This window comes from Choloepus didactylus, chromosome 2 (assembly GCF_015220235.1).
Source record: "Choloepus didactylus isolate mChoDid1 chromosome 2, mChoDid1.pri, whole genome shotgun sequence".
NCBI classification, from domain to species: Eukaryota; Metazoa; Chordata; class Mammalia; order Pilosa; family Megalonychidae; genus Choloepus; species Choloepus didactylus.
Genome location: NC_051308.1, coordinates 227,992,964 through 228,016,232, shown reverse-complemented (window position 1 = coordinate 228,016,232; position 23,269 = coordinate 227,992,964).

Below are 23,269 nucleotides of genomic sequence, written 5' to 3'. Positions count from 1 at the left end.
GCTGGTCCAGTGAGCTCAATCCCACACCATCAAAACCAAAATTATTATCTTCCCATCCCCAGGTCACAGATCTGATTCTGTGTTCCTGTCTCCACTGTCTCAGACTGCATCCCACCGAACTTACAGCTACTTAAAGCTGGAAGGTTGGCTTATCTAAATGGGGAAACTAAGACAGAAAGGGACAGGAACCAGGCCTGTGCTCTCACCCCTGTCCTGTGCTCATCACTGTTTCAGGAGTGTGAGGATTGCTCCCACAATAGGGGCTCATGTTTGTGCATTGGGATGCTGCCTTTTGCTCCAAAGGGTCCCCCTGGGCTCAGCACAGAGCAAGGGTCCAGTAAACATTTGGTATTGAAGCTGGGCTGGGCACAAGGTGGCAGGGATTTGTAGGGCTGGGCAAGAGTACAGATGGAGTCTCATATGCTATATGTCTAAATATTTGCAAGTTATAAATCAAGCTAACAAAATGCAAAATAAAATATGTTCTATTCTACTACCTTGGCAAATATGCTTTCCCAACAATCTGGAAGGCCAGCTTCTAATGCAGAATTCTCAGATTCTTTGGTCTTTGCCCTGGAGCTCGATGGCTCAGACAGGAGGCCCCCAGAGCCTGGCCTGTGGCTCCCTCCTTTTCCCACCTCTATCTCTGTCCTGCCCTGCCAGGGGCTTTGTGCACATACAGAGAAGAACATCTCAGTCTGCACATGCAAGCTCTGCCTACACCCTGCAGGTCTTGGGGTGGGCACACCAGCAGGGCAATCTGCCTTCAGGAGGAGGGGCCTGGGGGACTCAGCAGATCCTGGAAGTGGGTTTGGGGCCATATGGACAGGGAATCCAGGGCCCTAGGTATCCAGAATGTGTGCCAGGGGAGGGGGCCCAGGCTTCAGGTGGGCATGCCTCCACTCCTGGTTCCACTGTCTCTTCTGCCTGTGGTGAGAGGTTTGCTGGAAGAGGGCCTGTGTGTGGGACCCGGGGCAGGGCCACACTGTACTGGCTCTAAGGGCAGCACTGAGACTGAACTATTTTGAGTCAACATATTTGCTTCCTGTAGCCTCATTGCAGTATGGTGTAAATAGTAATAGTAATAATTTAAACAGCCACACACAATTACTTTAGGGTGCCCATAGATTTTCTTCCAAACCAGGACATTTTTGAGAGTGATAACGATGCTAACTGGAAAGTCGCCAGGGTATCAGGCAGAAAGCGGGACTGTACCGGGCAGACGAGAACATATTCTGCTGAAACAGTGAGCCCTATTTCCCCATTTCACAGAGGAGGAAATGGAGGCTCAGAGAAGTAACTGACTTGCCCTAGGAAAGTGGCAGACCTGGGACTCTAGAGCTGTGTCCTCCAGCCCCACAGCACATGCTCCCCTGAGCTTCAGTGTCTGTTATCTGCCAGATGGGGGACAATGTTACCTGGCTTGTCTTTCCCAGGGCTGCTGGGAGACACACAGGAAGAGTGGGCGTGAGTGTGTCCTGTGAGCTGTAAGGAGCTGAGCCGAGGCACAGAAAGGGAGCCCAAGGCCCGCCCTGATCTGTGATAACAAGAGGAGGGGCCCTTTGGCCTGACTCAGTGGAAAGTCTGCATGGGAATGTCTTTTAGAGGAAATGCTTGTCTGACTATCAAGAACAGTTCAACTGTGAAGATATAAATACAAATCAATTTGAAAGTTCAATTGTCAATGGCTCTTTAATATGTTATAAAATATCATAAGAGTAGCAAACGCTTATCTAGCTCTTCCTATGTGCCAGCCACTGTCCCAAGTGCTTTGCCTGCGTGAGTCCTTTTCACATTGGCCACAGCCCTAGAAAGTTGATGCTGTTGTTATTCCCGTTTTACAGATGGTGAAGCTCAGGAGCTGCTCTACAATGCATTAATGTATATCAACAACCCTATGACATAGGTGCTATTATTACTCCCATTTTACATAATGGAGAGAGTGAGGCACAGAGGCATTAAACAGATTCCCTGCAGTCACACAGCTAGTAAGTGGCACAGCCAGGGTTTGCCTGCAGGCGGTCTGGGTGCTGAACCACCCACTAAACTGTTCAATGGATGTGAGCTGTCCATGTGTACAAATAAATGTCTGGGTCCAGAGGGGGAGCTTGTAGAAGCTACTACAGAGGCTGGCTGAACCCCTTTCATTCTGAAGCCCCTCTCTGTTCCCTGCACATTCAGTGAACCAATTCCGGTACACATCTTTGTTGAAGGAACCAATTCCTTAACTTTCTGAGTGGCCCATTTTGGGAATGAGTTCTCCTTCCTTCCTAGTAAAACTATGAAAATTCACCGAGGAAGGGAAACTTGGCCAAGTTTTTAATCAGAAAGAATCACATACACCATGTCTAAATTATCGCCAGCTCTCAGTGAACAGGTCCAAAGCAGTGTGGTCGGACGCGTGTCCAGCTCACGCCTAGAAGCGCCAGGTAGTGAGTGCCTGAGCCGAGGGCCCTAAACATCAGCTGGTGATTGGAATTTCCAGCTCAACTTCTCAGATTTTTAAGGTGGAGCAACCGAGGGCCTAGGCTTGAGGTCTAGAACAGTCTTTACCCTATACAGCCATTTTTCAAGAAGATAAAACATAGAAGGTTCCTCCTCTGCCACCACGGGCTGCACTGTCTGGCTTGGCTGGGCGAATGTGCCCAGGTTTCTCCCCCAGAGTTGTCCACCCTAAGGCCCCGGCCAGGGAAGGAGTAGGAAGTCTGCTATTAGTCCCTGCCGGCCACTTGTGTTTAGGCGGCCCTGGACAAGTTACTGTCCTTCTCTGAGCCTGGCATTTGCTCCCCAAAGAGGCTTCTAGGACTGCAGAGAGGCAGTGAAATGCACCATCAAGTTCTGGTGAAGACCTACATTTGTTCCCAGCCCTGCCAGAAACCGTTACTCCCTGAACCTCAGTTTCCTCCTCTGCACACTGGGGACTATAAGAGCTGTTGTGAGGAATCTGTGGATGATATGTGCAAAGCCTTCTGCGCACAGGCCCGGCACTGAATAAGGTGTCACTGTATTTTGTTCTATGGTTTAAACCAGAGTCACACACACTGGTGGTCTGCAGATGGGTTTGTATGGCTCATCCAGTGTTTTAAAAAATATGAATTTGTTGACTACATTTAAAAATTGGGAGATTTCATGTAAGAAGCTGTATCCCCAGCTTCTCTTGAGGCTGTTCTCGGCAACATGGAACTTGGGTGAAGAAGAGTGACATGCTCCTTTAGACAGGACCACATCTCTGGCTGCTCCTCAGGTCCCTACAGCCCTTGCCGGAGCCCCATGGGGAGGAGGGACTCCAGCATGTGCTGAGCATCCGACTGTGCATCGGAGATGGTGGCAGCAGCCGTGCCTGCCCTTCAGGCTCAATTTGCACCAGAACTTATTATTTTCCCTATGTTGCCCATGAGTAAGGAGAGGCTCAGAGACTTGGGGTCAGTCACCCAAGATAACCTGCAACCAGGTTTTCCAATCGGGATCCATAGTCACTTTTCTCTTTTGAGGGTTCTTTGCCCATCCTCAGACTAGCCTGGCGATGGATTAGGAGGTGGATTTAGGAGATGTGATAGCCATGGCTGTGGTCCCTCCTTTATCTTCAGACCCGCCCTGGGGGTTGTGGAGCTGGGGTTGGGGCATCCAGTATCAATGCATACATTAGAATTCTTAGAATAGAGGTCTCCCGCCTAGATATAAGATGGCTTCAGGTTTCAAATATTTTACAAACACATCAATAGAAGAGAGTACTAGTATAATGAACCGCCTAATATGCGTCACCCAGATCAGACAAGTATCAATATTTTGTCCCATTTGCTTCATCTGCTCTTTTTTTTTTTGTTCTTTTCTTTATTCCTTTACTGAATTATTGCAACACATGCTCCTGATATCTTGTCATTTTACCTGTGTGTACTGCAGTGTATGTCTTTAAAATCGGCCGTGTGCTGGAGCCTGTTGGTTCTGACTTCCAAGAGCTGACTGCACTCGACTCTTCCCAGCTCTGTGTTCAGTGATGCCGTGTTGGTAGCTTGAAATCAGCCATGGGGGAGGATTTAGGTCATGGAAATTGGCAAATGCCTCAAACCGGCCCCCCAGCCCCGAGCTGGTTGTTAACCATGTACAAGATACCACTGTCTAAAACACATGGACGTTGTTTTCGTCCATAACCGGCATGCTATCATCCTGCCTCACAAAATGAACACAAACCCCCTAATCAAATCCCCCAGTTGTTTCAAATATGACTGTTTACAGATTGTTCTAATCAGGATCCAAAGAAAGCCCACCTGTGACATTTGATGGCTATTGCCCTTAATTTTTCTTTTTTTTTTTTTAATTATTATTATTATTATTATTTTTTTTAAATCTTCATTTTATTGAGATATATTCACATACCACGCAGTCATACAAAACAAATCGTACTTTCGATTGTTTACAGTACCATTACATAGTGGTACATTCATCACCCAAATCAATCCCTGACACCTTCATTAGCACACACACAAAAATAACAAGAATAATAATTAGAGTGAAAAAGAGCAATTGAAGTAAAAAAGAACACCGGGTACCTTTGTCTGTTTGTTTCCTTCCCCTATTTTTCTACTCATCCATCCATAAACTAGACAAAGTGGAGTGTGGTCCTTATGGCTTTCCCAATCCCATTGTCACCCCTCATAAGCTACATTTTTATACAACTGTCTTCGAGATTCATGGGTTCTGGGTTGTAGTTTGACGCCCTTAATTTTTCTTAATCTAGAGTTATGTCCCCCTACCCTCACTTGAGGCTTTTTTTTAATGCCCTTGCTACTGTGGACGTTGGGTTGGTCGAGCTGTAGAGGGCCCCCACCTTGCGTTGGCTGATTGTGCTGTCATTATCATGGCCCTCTCTTCCCATATTTGCTAGGTATGTTCCAGAATCTCAATAGATTCAACTCAACTTCTTTTTTTTTTTTTTTTTTTTTTTTTTTGGCCAGCAGACTTCATAGATGGTGCTGGGTCATACAATTAAGTTTTCAAAGTTTTTAGATGATTTTGTGATGAATGAAAGTCATTGAAAAGCTTTTCAAAATTTATGGTGCTTTTTAATTTTATCAGTAACAGACACTAAAAGTGCATGCACTATGGAATCTTTTGCTATTAAGGACGGGTTGTTGGACTCAGGAAATCTGGATCCTCTCTGATTGGGCCTTGCCAGTCCAGACAGGTCTTTTTACATTCTGATCTCAGGGGTGCAGAACCTACAGTTGCCTTTGGGAGTTCCTCCCAGGATGTTGTCACTTGGTCAGATATTCCTAACTCACGTCTAACTTCAGCCTTTCCTGCTTTAGGTGAAGCCCATTTTCTCTACCTGGAACCCTGGAATTTCTCAACCTCCTCTCTAGCACTGAGAAGAAAAACAAATCAAAATACCCTGTGATTCCAGGAGTTTAAATCCTGTACTTGAAGCAGTACCCATTTCACCCTGGAGCAGTATAACCCTATGGCCCCAGTCCATGCCCAGGAGAAGCTGTGCATCACCTCCTCCACCTACCTGAAGGAGGGGCTCCTCAAGGATCAGGGCAGAGGGCATTCACCTTACTCATTGTCCAGGGGTCCACCCCCTCATATACCCTGGTTGGCAGGTCTGGGGTCTTCTCCACCGACCCAGCCTCCAGTCGGCCCGGGCTCCTATCCTGGATGGAATCCTGGATGCCACTTGCCTCCATCCTCTTGCCTGCTCCCTTGGGCACTGACCCTGACTCCCTGAGTCAGCTGGGAGATCGTCTTTCCTTCCAGAAGCAGAGCTTTGGTGAAACCGCCTCTTAGGGCCAAGCATTCTGCTTGAGTCTTGAAAATGGCTTGAGCTGGAGTGATGAGGGCTCCTTTGGGAATCAACGCAGCATCTGGGCAACACGGAGCCTTCAGCAGCTCTGTGCCCTGGGCCAGAAGTTTGCATCTGAGCATGCGTTGAAGCTACTGTTAGGAGAACAGCTGTATTCAACAGGACCTGGCCTCTGTGGGAAGGCCCCATTAGATCCATCTTTTGCACACATCAGAACTCGAAAGCAGCTCACTGCCCTGAAAGGAACTTGGGGCAGGCAGTGCAAACTCAACTTTTTAATGTAATTACCTTCGGGAAGGAAATCCGAGGAACTGGGAGGAACTCAAAACTAGCCCTGTAGTTACCATTAAGAGGGAGGCAAATAGCCTAGGAGGTCTTAGAAACCTGTAATCCTGGAGTCTCAGAGAAAAGGTCTGACTCATAAAGAAATATGGAAGGTAAGTTAGAAGAGGAATTTTGTCAAGTTTATGGAAAAGGGGAATGTAACTGACAGCTAAAGATTACTACAGAATGTGCCAAATTGCTCATCAATGTTTATTTCCTTGACTTGTTTAATAAATGGATTCCTAAGGTGTCAATAAAGAACCAAATTTTCTTAGACATTCCCAAGTGGAACGAGGATGCTAATCTGTGTTTCATGCCCATATCTGAAATCTGACTTTCTGGTCAAGGAGGCAGTGATCCAGGAGACAGCTCCTGGTGGCCTTCTCATCTAGCAGTAGCCCACCATTATGGCCGGGAGGCAGAGCCAGGGCCCTGGGGTCAGCCAGTCTTAGGCTGTGTCTGCTCTGGCCCTCCACTCCCCCTCCGATCCCCCTTCAATCCCCTGCATCCCCCCTCCATCTCCCTTCCCTTTCCCCTGCCATCCTCCCCAGCCCCCACAGCCCCCTCCATCCCCCCTCCAGGTGACCCCTTCCAGGTATGCTTCTCCACCTGCTCTTCACAGGGCTGATTCCCTTCAGGTCTCGGCTCACTCGTGATGTTGGAGAAGGCTTCCTTTGGCTCCTGGTTACCTGTTCTCTCTCAGCCCCCGGACATATCCCTCGAAGCACTATCTACCTAATCAAAGTGCTTACCAATAGTTTTTGTCAAAACCCCTGTTTAATGTCTCTCTTTGGGGAGGTATCTTCTCCAGGAGGGCCAGGCCTGTACCTGTCCTGCTCACCGAGCCCTGTGCACCTGGCACATGGTGGGAACCCAGTAAGTGCTGAGGGAATAAAGGAAGTGTAAGCCTCAGTTTCTTCATCTGAAAAATGGGCCTATGAGTCCCTTTCTTTTAAATGTGAACATCTATACCTGCCAAACATTAATAGCTTTCCTAGCCTCATCTCTTGCAAACTTCTCAGAAGAAATAAATTATCTTTTGAATTGCTAGCCTCAAGAACCCAAATCTCAAAGGAGAGAACATAAAGTTGGTATCGTAATTCTGGAATGATTTAGATGTCCCTAGTTTCTGCCACAGGGGAGTGGAGTGAATGACCCTCTGAGCTCTTGAAGGGAAGGAGTCCTTTCATCTGGGGATGAGAGAGCTGGTTTGCCTGCGTGTGCAGAGTCCAGGGCCGGGCTGTGGAATCGTGGAGGACTGGGTGGCTGGGTGGGGCTCCACTGTGCCCTGGTGTGGCCTCTAAGCTTCCCTTAGCCTTTGAGGTGGAAGATAGGGTTACCCAGAACACCTGCCTTCCTAGTCTAGTCGGGGAGACTTCCTGGAGGAGGTGACATCTGTGTTCAGACCTGAAGGATTGGTAGAATTAGCTAGGCACAGGATGAAAGGAAAAGTGTTCAGATCAAGGGAACAGCCTGTGCAAAGGGCTGGAGGTGGGATGATGTGACGTATCTGAGGCCTGAAAGAAGTTTAGAGTGGTGGGAGGGCAGAGGTCGGGGTGGGGGGAGGTGGTTGAGTCATATGACAAAGCTGGAAGGGGTCAGTAGGAGCCAGGGTGAGAGCGGAGAGGAGGCCACCCAGCACACGAAGGAAGCCCTGGAGGAGGTAAAGCTTGTGGGATACTGTGCTTACTTGTGTGTGTGCGTGTGCGTGTGTGTGCGTGTGCGTGTGCGTGTGTGTGTGTGTGTGTGTATAGATGCGGGGGCAGGGGGACAGAATCCTAACCACGTACACAGACACCCAGCCGGCATCCCCGCAGATGCAGACACCCCGGCACTGGAGTGTCAGAAACCCGCCCAGGCAAGAGCAGCTGCTTCTAAATCAAGGCCCGAGGCAGCCAAGGGGCCGGGCTGGGTTTGGGGGCTCTGCTGTATGGCCAGAGTGGGGGCAGGGGCCGAAGGGGGCTCTTGGGCAGGGATCCTGGGCCAGAATGAACCGGCTGGTTTGGGGAAGTTTATTTTGGAAGCTGGGATGATGCAAAATTAAGTGGGGAGGAAAAAATAGAAGAGGCAGCCGGGGGTCTGCTGTGGCTGGCGGGGCTGAGCGAGTCGGGCTAGAGGAGCGGCGCTGGGTAAACAGATGGAGGTGGCAGCTTTTCTGCATGTCCGCTATAAATACCCCGCAGCTCTGCGGATCCTGCACGGGTTTCCTGGCACTTGGGTGTGGAGATCAAGGTGAAGACAGGGGGTGCTTCCGGGAGCGGCAGAGGGTGGCGAGGGCACTGCTTAAACCCCAGCCCCTGGGGGTGGAGTGGGCACCGGGTTGGAGGCCGAGGCACTCAGCCAGTCCCATCACCTTTCTGGGCTTCGGTTTCCTCTCCTATAGGACAGGGACAACATTGCCCCCCAGGCAGTGAGATAAAGGAGGTAAAGCAGTGTGGCTCCTGGCACAGGGACAGGTCCTTAGCCGCGCACAGGAGACACCGTCTCCAACTCTCACACCTCTTAGGTGCTGGGTGACCTGGACGAGTCACCTTGTCTCTGAGTCTCAAGGCCTTCATTGAAAAGATGGGGGAGAAGAATCCCGGTCTGGGTCTGGATCTGGAATTGTGGGTGTGGCAGGAGACCACAACGCGGGTGGGCAGGGCTGGGCTCTCCCCCAGCCCCCTGCAGCCCCCATGGGCTCTCTCTCATCTCTGCAGTGTTATAGCACGTACTAATACCAATTGCAACGATAACAGCCATGCTCATGCGCTGCAAAGAATTTCTCAGTCCATCCTCCAACCACCCCCTTGGGTAGATAAAGAACCGGAGGCTCAGAGAGAAGGCTCTGCTCAAAGACCACACTGCTGGAAGGAATGGAGCTGGGACTCACAAGTTCATTTGTTCAGTCAATAAACAGACACTGAGGATCAGCCACGTGCCAGGCCCTGGGCCAGGTGCTGGGGATTTAGTGGGAAACAAGACAGCTCTGGTCCCTGCATCTGGGGCTCACAGCCTCAGGGGAGGGGCGTGGACAGGTTATAATCAGCGAACAGGGTCATACACAGCCAAGCTGCCAGCCCCCAGTGTAGCCCAGGGGCAAGGGTAAAATGCCAGGGCTCCCCCTGGTCAGAGTCCCATTGCTGAGCTTGGCATGCAGATGTGGTCTTGAGGGGTACCTGGGAGCCCATGGGCTCTCTCCCACAGGCACAGGGGCCCTCATTCATCTGCAGAGGAAGGAGCACTGGATTTGGAGTCAGGCAGTCCTATTGTTCCAGGCCCTGCGTCTTTAACAGATGTGTTTGGGCTCTACTGGCCTTGGCATTGGCAGGTACCTGCTGAAATGAACTAGGAACAAATAAATACAGCTCACTGAAACATCCCCTGAACACTGCTCTGTGCAGGACTCATGCCAGCTTCTGGGAACCCAGGGCTGATTAGGCTGCTTGGTGGGAAGGGGATGAAAGCACTACCTTGTACACATCCGTAAGGCCTCTCACAGTGTAAGAAACATTTCCATACCCACCCAAGAGCCCAGTGAATTAGGCAGGGTGGGCATCATCGTTCCCATTTTACAGATTAGGAAACTGAGGCTTAGTGAGGTGAAGGGACTGGCCCAAGGACACTTGGCTGGGACATGGCAGAGCAGGGCCTGGAACACAGGACTGCCTGACTCCAAATCCAGTGCTCCTTCCTCTGCAGATGAATGAGGGCCCCTGTGCCAGTGGGAGAGAGCCCATGGGCTCCCAGGTCCCCCCCAGGACCACATCTGCATGCCAAGCTCAGCAATGGGACTCTGACCAGGGGGAGCCCTGGCATTTTACCCTTGCCCCTCACGTCCCATCATGAAGGTGCCACCTGCAATTGAGGATGCAAGGGGCTCTGGGCAGGGTTCTGGAGACCCAGGTCTGTCACTTAGAAGCTGGGCCATGGGGACCTGGCCAGCCTCTCTGGGCCTCAGTTTTTCTCCCTGTAAGAAAGAAGGGTTGGGCTTGATGATCTCTAGGGGTGAGTCGGCTTGGATGCCCCATATTTCTCCTCCAGGGTGCCCTATGGGCTTGTCCTTGGTCCTGTTAAGGCATAGTTGGGAGCAGGGGTCAGTCTGAGACTGAACCAGGACAAGAGTCATGCTAAAGCCCCCACTGGGAGCCTTGGCCTCACGTTGGCCCTGAAGTCTCCATCCACAGCAAGCAGGGCTGGGGGCCCGGGAGTGAAGATGACCCCTCAGGCCTCTGAGATCCTGGGATGAGGAGAGGGGGACCAGGGCCTTTGTTCTCTTTCCCGTCCCCTCCCACCCCCCAGCTCCCACCCCCACTGACTCTGGGACAGTGTTCCTGGGCAGCTGGAGAGGGACCCAGCATGTATGGCAGCGATAGGGCTGTTCATAAATAGTCCAGGTTCTCCTCTTCCCAGATCCACGGTAGGAATGCACGTTCCACTCCCTTGAAGTTAGGTGTGGCCATGTGACGGGCTTTGGCCAACATATGGTGACAGCAACTGGCAACCAGCAGGACAGGAGCAGCCTAGATGCCGAAGAGGAGAACCTGGAGCAGAACTTCCTCAGCCCACGGGCAAGTACACTGAAGAAGAACTAACTCTTTGTTGTTTTGAGCCACTGAGGCTTTGGAGATGTTTGTTACTGTAACATAACCCAGTGTGTACTGACTGATATGTTCTGGAGGAGGAGGCGGATGGAGCAGCAAGAGAGAGTGCAGCCTTGGAACTGACTGGTCAATCCTTTCTCCCTCCCTCCTTCCCCCTCCCTCCCTTCTTCCCTTCCTTCCTGTCTTGTCGTTTTTTCATATATTCATCCATTCATCCAACTTTCTAGACAACGATTCAAACCCAACTCTGCTTGACCATGAACCCTACCCTCTCTGTTGCATCAGGATGACTCTTTGGAAAAGACACATCCTTTTCTCTGCCTGCCCAAATTTTCTCTGTCCACAAGGGCTTGCTCAATCTTCCTTCCTTTGGGAAGACTTCCCTGACCTGCTGGGGACTGAGTGGCCCTCAGGGCCCCGACCACAGCAGCTGGTCACAGCCTGGAAGCACAACTGTACTTTCCCAGAGAGAGCTGGGGCATTGTGGGAATCTGCTAGCAGCAGCTCCAGAACCCTGATTGCCTGGAATGGCCCCAATGTCACATATCTGTGACCCTTATCCTTGGCAGGCCTCGTGTGTGCATTTTGGGTTTGGCAAATGTGACCACCCTAGACATGTCTCCTTAGCATCACAACCCCATGCTTGACCCCTCCAGGGTTCAGAGGGGCCTCGGGCTGGTCTAGTGGTAAACACACAGGCTTTGTAGACAAACAGCTGGGGCTTGAGTCCCTTTCCACCTCTGTGTGGTCTCTGAGCAGGACTTCTCATTTCCGAGCCTCGGTTTTCACATCTGTAAAATGGGGCTTTCCTCAGTTGTGAAATGGGATGGTGAAAGCGTGTGCAGAGCCTGTGTGGAGTGGGCATGGAATAAATGGCAGCTGCTCTCACAGGCAGCAGCACTGGGCATCAAACAGGACCTCACCCAGGGGCAAATGTACAGACACTTGGTGGCAGATGGCAGGAACGGGAGTTATGGTGGCAATTGTATTTTTGAGTAAATCCAGTTCCTTAATCCCTGGACTAAATGTTGGGACCAAGATCAAGCGCATACTTCAATTTACATGTGTTAGGAGAAGAGTTCTTCTTTTCTAAAACTCCTCTGAGGTAGGCAGAGTACGTGCATGATCTCTTGGCGCCTCCCATGGACTTTGGAGCTATCATTAGCCCCATTTGACAGACAGTAAAACTGAGGCTCAGAGAGGCCAGTGACTGGCCAGGGTCACCCTAAATAAAGGACAGAGCGGGGACAGACTCCAGTTCTGGTACCCCCTGCCCTGACTCCTGTGCTCTTTCCTGCATAAGACGCTGCTCAGGCCCCGGTGCTGATCACTTCCTCCACTGTTGCCGAAAGCCGACGTCCAGTGTGACACCCGGGTGGCCTTGACAAAGCCTCTGCTCGCTCCCACAGGAGGCCGGCCTGTGCCCCGGGGCTGGGTTTTGGCTGCTTCCCCAGCCTGAGTGTGGCTCAGATCTGCTTTGGGGCAACTGGGTCAGACTCCCTGGGGGCCCAAGGGCTGAAGGCAGGAGGCAGGCTGGGGACCAGTGGGCGGCAGGTGGTGGTGGCACTGGAGCATTCCTGAATTGGTTCCCCACACCTCCTCCCTCCTCCCTCCTCCCCAGGCCCTTTTCTCCCCTTTCAGCCCCTTCCAGCCTCACCAGGGCCACGGCACCCTCACCCTGGAGCCCAAATCCCTCTTCCTCACCCAGAGGAAAATCAACTTGAGGGGCCCTGGACGTGATCCAGTCCACATACCCATTGCAGAGATAAAGAAACTGAGAGATTGGAATGGTGAGTTGCCCAAGGATTCCCCGAACTGGGAACCTGGGCTCCAGACTCCCAGCCCAGGGCTCCTTTCTCTATATAATACTAGGATGGTCTTATTTCCCGAGACACTGGTTGGTTCCCATGGGAAATAGAATAGATGATCTGAAATCAGAACTGTCAAGGAAGATTTGGGACACGCCGTCAGCCTAACTGTGCCACCCGGTGCCTCCCTGCCTCCGCCCCACGTTAGTGACTGGGTGCATGACTGCTTCCGGGCTGAGGGGGCAGGGCAATGCTTAACCCAAATCCCCAACTCCCCAGGGGGGCATTTCATGCAAGGTGGCACCTGGGCAGGGGAGAGATTTTGGAGCTGGGGACATTCCTGGCTTCCCTCTGGTCCACCTCCAGGCCGGCCTTCGGGAAGGCTGACCAGAGCCCTTGCGCCAGCCCGGCCCTCCTCAGGAGGCTGTTTCCGGGCCTTCCTGTTGCGGTTTTGACTCTGGAGAAATGCTCCGGCCTTGAACTCATTGAGGGCCGGCCCCATGTGAAGCCCGAAGTTTGTTCAGCCGTTTTGGGCTCCTGGTGGCCGGGAGCTCGGCCTTAAGCAAAGTCCAAACTGACCGCAAGTTTCCAGGGTGATTCTGGAGCGGATGGGCCTATTTATATGCAATGGGTGTTATATCACCACTTCCCTCCACGCTCAGTTTTGGAGGGTTTGTGTCCAGGGAGAAGCAGCACAGCCTCCTTTCCGCCATCACCCAGGCTTTCCTGGCCCCTCAGAGTCGGGGGACCGTCGGCCGGCGGGAGGCAGTGCCGTGGAGTGGTTAGAGTGCAGATGCCGACAGACTTGGCTTTGAATCTTTCAGGTCTCAGCTCAGTGCCACCTCTGCCGAGAAGCCTTCCCTGACCACCCTGGCCCCAAGTTTTTGGTCCTCACAGTATTAACCACCATCTGAACTACCTAGTCGTTTATCGATTTTTCTTACTGTCCATTTCCCTGACTGGGATGGCAGCTTCTTGCACAGGGGCTGTATCTGTTCACAGATGTATCTCCAGTGCCTAGAACAGTGTCAGGCACACAGTCGGCACTCAATAAGTGGCTGCTGAACAAATGCATGGATGAGGTGTGTTCCTTCCACCGGTGCTTCTTAAACTTCAGGGAGCATAGGAATGATGCAGGGTGCTCGTTAACCCTGCAGACGGGGGACCCCAGCCCAGAGAAGCTGATTCGTGTGTCTGGGGGAGGCCAGGCATCTGTAGCCAGTCTGGAGTCACCCTTGGGGAACACTGTGTCCAGGGGCCCTGGACCCCAGCTGGGTCTAGAGCAGGCTAGGGCTGTGCTGAGGTGTGGGCCCGGCTCCCTAAACACCCAGTCTTGGGGGTCTCAGGGGGGGGGCCTTGACAGGAGGAGGAGTCTTAGGGGACTCAGTTGGGGGTTGGGGGATAGACTTACCCACTAGGTAAAGCCAGGCTCTCTCTCCACAGGCATTTGTATCATCGAGGCACTTTCTTATAATTCTTTAACATCTGTTTTCTCTGTTAGGCTGCACGCTTTCCAAGGGAAGGGATCAGTTGGTCTGTAACTGCCCTTGGATGTGGGCAGGCGGGAACCTGACCTTGACCCTGGACCCTCTCCCGCTTGCACCCCATCCCACAGGGTGAGGAGCCCTCCCAGATTCCATACCACACCCCTTGCAGCCCATCCTATGGTTCCCAGGATGCTGGAACTCATTCCCCCAAAGCCTGAGCCCACTTCCAGGGCCCATGTGGGCCTCTTCTCTGTGCCCATTGTCCAGGGACGAGGGGTGGCTCAGAAGCCAATGAGGCGCCTGGACAGAGCATGGATGGGAGGCGGGTCCAAGCTGGGGGTGGGGAGAGAAGGGGCAAAGGCCAGGGCTGGGGGCTGCAATATATTCTTGCTCTTGGATCTGCAAAAATTCATCCTGTCCCCATTGCATTCCCATTGCCTCTCCTTGTAGCTTCTCTACTTCCAGCCTGCACCCCACCTTCCCCCTTAAAAGGCAAATGGCGGGAAGGGATGGGAAGGATGGAAATGCATCACACTCCTCATTTATGCAGGGCCTGCCTCTGTGTTCTGGGCTCCCTTAAATGTTCATGTTTCCCTCCTGGTGCCTAGGGCCCTGGTATTGTTTTCTCCATCCTATGACATGCAGAGTGGGGAGGTGACTCGGCAGCAGGACCACATGGCAGCAGGACCATTTCACACCTCTGACTCCAAAGCCAGTTCTCACAGGTGGGGAAAATAGCAGAACTCTGGGGTATCGGGTGGGTGCATGTGCTGGTGAAGGCCCATTTCTAGAATGGTGATGGGATGATGGGGGAAAGGGGTAGGTGTGGCCCCGAAATTTGTCCTGAAGAAGGCAAGGACAGGTCCCCGGTCACACAGGAGGATTGTGGCCAGTGGGGCATCAGCAATACCGAGGGACGATATGGGTGCACTTCTGACCCCCATATTGCCTGTTGGGCCTCCCAGAGCCTCCCCAAATAAACATGCCGGCTACGCAAATGCAACGTCAGTTTAAAGCCTGATTCCTTTCCAACCAGGTGGCTGCCCTAAAAGCGGGTCTCACAGCTGGAGGAGCCCCCTTTGGGCCAGGGCACCTGGAGCCAGCCGGGGTTTAACCATGGGCCAGGCGCAATGCTGACTTCATCGTCATGACAGCCCAGGGGCTGGCAATGATTACCATCCTCAGGTATGCATGGGGTGACTGAGGCTCAGAGAAGTGAAGTGACTTGCCTGAGGTCAGAGCTGCAAGTGGCAGAGGCAGGATTTGAACCCAGGTCTCTCTGGCTCCAGAGACCAAGGGCTTGTCCTCTCCACCTTTCTGCTGGGTGTTTGCTGAAACCTTGGGCACTGCAGCTGGAAGAGCCAGGAAAGACAAGTTCTGACTCCTGGCTCCTCTTGGCTCCCAGACCGAGCAGACGTGAGTGTATGGAATGGTGGTCCTGTGGGCGGCTGGGGTGGACAGGGAGCAGCTGGGGGCGGGGGAGATCCAATCTGGAGATGCCAGCCCTTTGCAGGAAACACCTTTGCTTGTTTGGCCAGGTCGTGGGCAGAGGACAGCTGTGTGGGGTGCCTCCTGCCACAAGCAGGAGATGGTTTTGAACGGCAGAAGGTAAACAATTGCCTTGGCTACTTGGGTGTGCCACCTGGGAAGATGGGTCAGCTCCGGAACATTCTGGGAAGTGGGACCAGAGGCCTCAGGTTCCGAGAGTGAGATGGGAGGTGCCCTCCCACAGGGCCTGGGCTGGAGGGCCTGGGCTGGAGGGCCTGAGAGCAGCCTGCTGCCCCAGAAGTCGGCCCCAGCTGGGAAGGCAGGCGCCACCTCCCTGTTGGGAGAAGGGTCCTAGAGTCAGAACATGAGTGAGGTTTCTGTTCCTATCAAGCTGGCGATGTCCTGTGAGATGGGAGAGAAAGAGGGCAGCCAGTTTCCTAATATCACTGTCTCTTTATGATCACATACTGTGGGCTGTCCAGTTTCCATTTCATTTGTTCATGCAACAAACAGTAATTGAGCTACAGGGAACACGACAAATGCAGAGTCTCCATCTCCATGGGGTTCACAGTCCAGAAAAGTTGCATCGGTCTTATCTCACCTTTTGTTTGCAAGAGACTAAAACCCAGATGCAATCAGCTTAACGAAAGAAAGAAAGAAAGAAAAAAAGGTGGGGGAGAAGGGTTATTTAATTGGGAAGAACTTCAGACACAGTGGTACCAGCCCCAGCTGCTCTCTCATCCCTTGGTTCTACTTGTTCCGTCAGAAGCTTGACTCTCATCTGGGCATTCTCCATGGGGTGGGGGAGAGGTGGCCACCCCCACCTTCTCCCCAGGGCTCGACCCTCCTCTATCGACACCCGTATGTCCACTCTGAAATTTTTTTTTTTTTTCAATTGAGGTGAAATTCTCATAATATAAAATTAACATTTAGGACATTCACAGCATTGTGCTGCCACAACTTCCAGCTAGTTCCAAAACATTTCCATCCACCCATAAGAAAATCCCACCCCATTAAGCAGCTGCTCCTCACTCTTCCCTCCCTGGCCCCTGGCACCCTCCAATCTGCTTTTGGTCTCAATGGATTCACCTACTCCACATCCCTCATATAAACGGAAGCAACATGTGACCTTCACTTAGTATAATGTCTTCAAGGTTCACCCACCTTGTAGCATGACTCAGAACTGCACTCCTTTTAATGGCTGAATAATATTCCACTGTCTAGGTTTGCCACGTTTTGCTTATCCATGTATCTGTTGATGGACACTTGGCTTGTTTCCGCCTTTCAGCTATTGTGAATAATGCTGCTGTGAATATTGGTGTATGAATAAATTTCGAGTCCCTGTTTTCATTTCTTTTGGGTATAGACCTAGGAGTGGAGTTGCTGGGTCATATGGTAGTTCTATGTTTAACTCTCGAGGAACCACCAAACTGTTTTTCACAGCAGCTGAACCATCTTACATTCTCACCAGCAATGGATGAGGCTTCCAATTTCTCCACATCCTCAGCAACACTTGTCAGCTTTATTTTTATTTATTTTTTAAATTGTAGCTATCCTAGTGGGTGTGGAGTGGTCATATATCCAACCTTAATCCAGACCCAGCTCTGGGGCCTGGGGCTGGGGGACAGTGAGTGATAATCTACCAGGACTTTTGAAGGAGGGGAAGAAATCATTCTCCCAAGAAAGAGGCAAAAACAATGTGTCTATGACTGGGAAAGACAGATATCCAATGACCATTTCAGCCAGTAATTATTTATTGCAGTTGTGATTGGTGCTACAAAAATGTACAGGGTGAGATCAATAAATGAGGGATCTGATCTGGTCTGAGAAATCAAGGAGGGCTCCCCTGAGAAAGTGACCTATGGAAAGTGATTTGAGCACTGAGCAGCCCGGGATGGGTCCAGGTGGAGGGAACAGCACAGCCATGAGCTGGGTGCACAGAGGGCAAGAGAGGGGAGTGACAGGGTGAGCTCACAGGAGCCTCTCCATGGAGGCGACAGAATTTTGGAGTTTCCTTGAGAACAATGGGGGAAGTCATTGGAGAATTTTAATTGAGGGGTGGCATCATTGAATATGCATTTTATAAAGATCCCTCAGGCTGCAAGGTGGACAAGGGAGAGACCAGCTGGTGGCTGTCGTGGTAGTCCAGGCGGGTGATGGTGGCTGGGATGAGGGACATGACCCAGGAGACAGAGAGAAATGGATGGATTAAAATACATTTTAATTGGTACAGAGTTTCTTTTTGGGGTGGAAGAAAAGTTTTGGTATCAGATGGTGATGGTAGCACAACATTGAGAATGTAATTAATACCACCGAATTGTATACTTGAGAGTGGGTAAAATGGGAAATTTTATGCTGTATGTAAACTGCCAGAATTAAGAAAATAATAAAAGTTTATAGAGTTGTAAATCACAAAGAGTGAATCCGAATGTAAACTATGGACTATAGTTAATAGTATGATTATAATAGCATTGTTTCATCAACTGTAACAGGTAGCACACCAATGCAAAATGTTAACAATACAGAAAACTGTGTACTGGGGTGGTACATGGGGACTCTACTTTCTGTACGATTTTTCTGTAAACCTACAACTGTTCTAATTTAAAAAATAAAAAAAGAAAAATATACAGTATTTTAGAGGTAAAATTAAGAGGAGTTGGTGCAGGATCGGATGGGGGTGAGAGGACAATGAACAGCATAAGGATGGCCTCCAGTTTCTGGTTTGCACAAGAGTCCTATGAAGTGGGGATTATTGACCCTCATTTAACGGCAGTGGAAACTGAGCCTCAGAGTCAGGAGATGGCCTGCCCAAGGTCACACAGCGCCTGAGTGAGCAAGGATTCAAACTCAGGTCTGCCTGTGGTAGAACTCCAGCTCTTCCTCTCTGTGGTGCCCTAGCTACCTTTACTGCCTCTGATAAGACTCTGAGAAATGACTGGCAGGTTTAGAGAGGCTCGGGGAGCCCAGCTACTTGCTGAGGGTGCCCCTGTGACAAAGTGTTACTTGAAGGTTCTAGAAAGTTCACAGCCAGGAGCCAAGGTCCAAGGGCTGGCTCGACAGAGGCCTGGGGGAGGATGACCCAGGAAGGAGACCAGCCTCTTCCACCCCTGAGAGCCAGGATATGCAAAGCTGGGGGGCGGGGGATGTGTCTGTGGCTTTGGGAATTTGGTATCTCAGGACAAGCAGGGATTCTGGAGTCTGGCTGGAGGTTGAATCCCGGCCCTGTGACTTCTGAGCTCTAAGATTCAATTTCCTTGCTTGTGAAACATGTTTACCTCCCAAGGTGATCTCAAGGCTCAGAGATAAACCCTTGGCACTGCGTAGGTCTTATAAATTGTAGCTATTACAATTCCCTATGTGAACCGTGGGATTTGAGTCATCCTGTGAGAATTCTCTGTTGGGGATTCTGGGGTGAAAGTTCCCAGAGAGGGGAATATTGCAAAGGCACATCCCCGGAGTACTTGTGGGAGGTGGCTGGCACCAGTGCCAGCCTGGGTGTTTGAATCTGTACCCTCCTTCTCCTTGGCTCAGTAAAACTTGTGCTTCCTACTGGAAACCTTCTCTGCCCACCCAACCCACAGGGCACCTCCCCTTCAGGCCTTGAATTTTCAGTAGACTCCGACATTACACAGCTGTCTTCTCGCTGATCTGCCCTCCTCCAATGGCCCCTTAAAAAGCAAGACCAGGTGGAGTTGCCACCCAGCAGTGACTTGGAGTAACTTAACTTCAGGGATCCAGAGGGGATAAGAACGTCTTCCCCAGAGCCTTGTTTTAAAAGATTCAATTAATGTAGGTGAAGTGCCCAGTGCAGCAATAATTAGTAGTTCCCGCTTGAGTTCTCATTATAGGTTTGTCCCTGTCTCCTTTCTAGACCACGAACCTCACAGGGAGGGATTAAACCTTAATGACCTCTGACCACTGGGAGCCTGGCAGGATGCCTGACATGCAGTAAGTGTTTAGTTAATGTCTGCTGAATAAACGTGCTTCCTTTCTTGGTGTCCCTAGCAGTCCCTTGCACATGCTTGAGAGGCAAGGTGAGAAGAGGTTAGAGAATGGATTTTGGTGTCTGATAGACCTGGGTTCAAACCGTGCCTCTGATTCATGCGATGTTCCAAGTTACCTCACTAAACCTTAGTTTCCTTATCTGCAAAGTGGGATTAAAAGGCCACCTCCCAGCGTCTGTGATGATTCAGTAAATCACATAAATAATACATGTGAAATGCTTAATACAGAACTTGGAACATGATGGGAACTGCAGTTAGGATGATTAGTCAGCCAATTCCCAATTCCAATGCAGTGGGCAAGTCATGGGTGCCTGTCCCAGTATCCCTCTGCCTGCCCCTTAACCTTGGTTTGGGTTTGGGGATCCATGTAGTTCCAGGGACTCCTTTTCTGGTGCTGTGGAGGGGCTAAGTCAATAAGTGCTGATCTGACTTCCCCCAGTGGCCCCTCAGAAAGCAAGACCAGGTGGAGGGGCCCAACCAGCTGAGTGACCTGGAGTTACTTAAATTCATGGTCCTTCAGGTAAGAACATCTGCTAGCAAAATAGAACTCTAATAGAAGAACTCTAACAGCAAAAAATCTACCTTTTGACTCAGTGATTGGTTTCAGAGTTGAGCATGTGAACTGGGCTTGTCACATCAGAGTGAACCTCAGGACATTTGCTGGGAATTCTGGGACAAAGATGCTTTTCTAATTGCCTACTGAGCATAAATGAAGCAATCTTTCTCTTGGAACTGCAGGTGGGTGTCTTGGGACTATAAGGGGAACTAGTCTTGAAAAAGGCAGCTGAAATGACAGAAAGAAACTGAGTTCTTGCTGGCACTGTTAAGCTGCTGGATCAAGCCTTTCCTGAAGGACTTTTCAATAATGTGAGCCAATAGATAGCCTTTGTTGTTTAATAAACAATTCAATTATTTGAATTCGGTTTTCTGTTTCTTGTAACCCCAATCATACTTACAGATACACTCAATATGTTTCTCCACCTTGTGTAGCTGTCACTTCCTGTCCATGGGTGGGGCGGCTTCAGCTGAGGCCACATTTCCTCCATTAGCACATGGACTCTGTGAGAACCAGCTGACGCTGCTGCCTGTTGGAAACCAGACCACCCAGGAGCCAAAAGATTATGGAAACATAAAGAAAACCAGAGCAGGGAAAAATCCAAGCAAATGCTTCCAGGATAACCAAAGAAAAAAAAAAAAAGTGGTGGCAACCCTAATAGCAAAATAATTGATGTCCACACTCAAAGCGGGTAGGCTCCTGATTGAGAGGGTGTACCCCAATCTGAATCACCTGAAGGGTGTGTCATTCTTCATCCCTGCTGGGAGTGCTCACTGCTTCTGGTTCCCTGGAATTACCTCAGGGGTTCCACCTTCCTTTGGCTACAGGTGGGCAGGCCATATAAGCTGGGCTAATCAGAAGCTCTGTCACTGGGCTTGAACCTTGAGTTGAAGGTAAAAGAGATTGATTCCTCCATTCCTGAGGTGGGATCCTCAACATACCATTCCAGTTGTGAACCCAGGGTTGTACCTCCTGCTTGCTAACTTCCACAACGTCCCTGGTTCCCAGGCCTGGTGCTCCAACTCCCTGTGGATCTTGTAAGTCCCACGTGGCCTTCCAATATATTTCCTTTTGCTGAAGTTAGCAACGGGCCATTTCTGTTGCTTACAACCAGAGTCCTCTGATATACCTGCTTAACAAGCTGTGACAAGGTGGAAGAGGGGTCTGTCATCAACGGAGAGGGCTTGTCAAATGCAGGCTGGTTATTTCTCCACAAGGCTTTGGTTCTCCACTCCAGGGATCTCCTCTTGAGAGGGCAGACACTGGGCACCGGGAAAGGTCCTCAAATGAATGCATGCTTCAGGCATTGCCTGCAGGCCAAATAAATAACACCTATATATCCATGCTGAAGTGATGACTAGAATACAAACTATTTTCAAGGAATTCTTGAATCCACAGAAATTTTATTTTGTTGTATCATTAGGTAGTTTTTCGTGTAACCAATACTAAATGCAAACTCTGGGAAAACGCTGACGTGGAGAAGGGACACGCCTCTGAATATGTCAGGACCACAGCTGTGTGGGAATGAGGAGCCGAAGGCGTCCCTGGCCGGACCATAGCAGTCATCTGTTCTCCTGTCCTCCCACGACCCTGCTTCCCACCCTCCAACGCTGCGGCCTCAAACTGCTCTGTGGGACTTGCTCTCCTCACAGCCACCTGGGCAGGGAACGTGACTCCCATCTGGCCAATCAGAGCGTTGTGTTTCTCTGGTAACAGTGATTGGTCAGGGATGGACAAATGACCCAATCAGAGACAGTGAGAAGCCTCGCGAGTTTTGCTGGGGCCGCCGGGAAGGAGACGGCCCTTCGGGCTTGGAGGATTTAAACTTGAAGAGGCGCGAAGGTTTGGGGCCACTGAAGGTGACTCTGAGGGGAAACCTGCCTGTGAGGGGAGCCAGCCTAGAGGGAAGCTGGGTCCTGGTATAGCCTCAGGTCTCGCCAGCCCATCCCTAGGCTCCTCCGTGACAGAAGCCCAAGAATCCCTTCCGTTTAAGCCACTCGGGGCTCCTCAGGGACACGCGGGAGAAGTAATGCTGGAATTCCGAGATTCATTTAGAAAACCATCCAGTTGTCATCAACCCGGAGGGATCTGCCTCCGGAACAGCAGCTTTCGGTGTAATTCGACCAAGATGTCCTAGGAAGGGGCCGGCTTCCCTCGTGAGGTGTGAATTCCACTGGGACCCGCCCCACTGAAGGGGGGCCCATTTTAAGGTTGCCAGATTTAGCAAATAAAAATACAGGACATCCAGCTAAATTTGATAAACAACAAACAATTTTTTTTTTTTTTTTAGCATATGTCCTATGCAATATTTGGAACATACTTATGCTAAAAATTATTTGTTGTTTATCTGAAACTCAGATCCAGCTGGCACCCCTACCCCGTTTATCTGGAGGAAGCGAAGGCACCCTGGACAAGTTCGTTCCCAAGATGATGATGACCAGGAGGAGGAGGCAGGCACCTGGCACCTGAGCTGTCACTAGATGGAGTGGGAGCCTGGGGATGGGAGCGGTGACTGGGGAGGAGCTGAAGGAGGAGAAAGGAAAGAGAGCAGAGACGAATGGGGTCCTGAGGGTGCCTGCAAGTGGGAAACCTGAGGCCCAGCAGGCAGACGTGTACTTGGTGCAGCAATCCCTGGGCTTGAAGGGGAAGCTTTCCTGCCCACACCCTGCTCCAGGAGCCATATTTGTACCTCATGACTCCCCCCAGCCACAGCTGATTGGACAAGGACAGGCCCCTGACCACAAGGGCAGCTAATCCAGGGCCAGCAACGTTTACTCTGACTGGAGAAGTGTTGACCTGGCCTGGACAGATTCCCATGCTTGAACTTACAGACTAGAAGAGGCCGAGGCAACCGGCAGTGGGACCTGAAGCTGGTTGGAGATAAGGAGAGAGGCTGTGTGGGGGGCGTGTGCAAAGGGGAGTCCTGAGGGAGGGAAGCTGTGCCTATTTAGAGGCTGCAAGGTCAGGGAGAGATACAAGTGGTGTGTATGGTCAGTGCCTGGAGAAAGGCCAAGGGGGTTTATGGCAGCGGGGTAGGAATAAACGGCCTCAGCCTCCATGAGGTCAACTTCATAACTGCCCCTTTTATGATTTCCCTGAGATCTGCCATCCATTGCTATTCCATGTATATCACTGCATTAACACACCGCTGTCCTCGCATTCTGTACTTCCTGCTGGGACCAGAGATGACATGTCCAGGTCAGAGGGACAGCTGGGGGC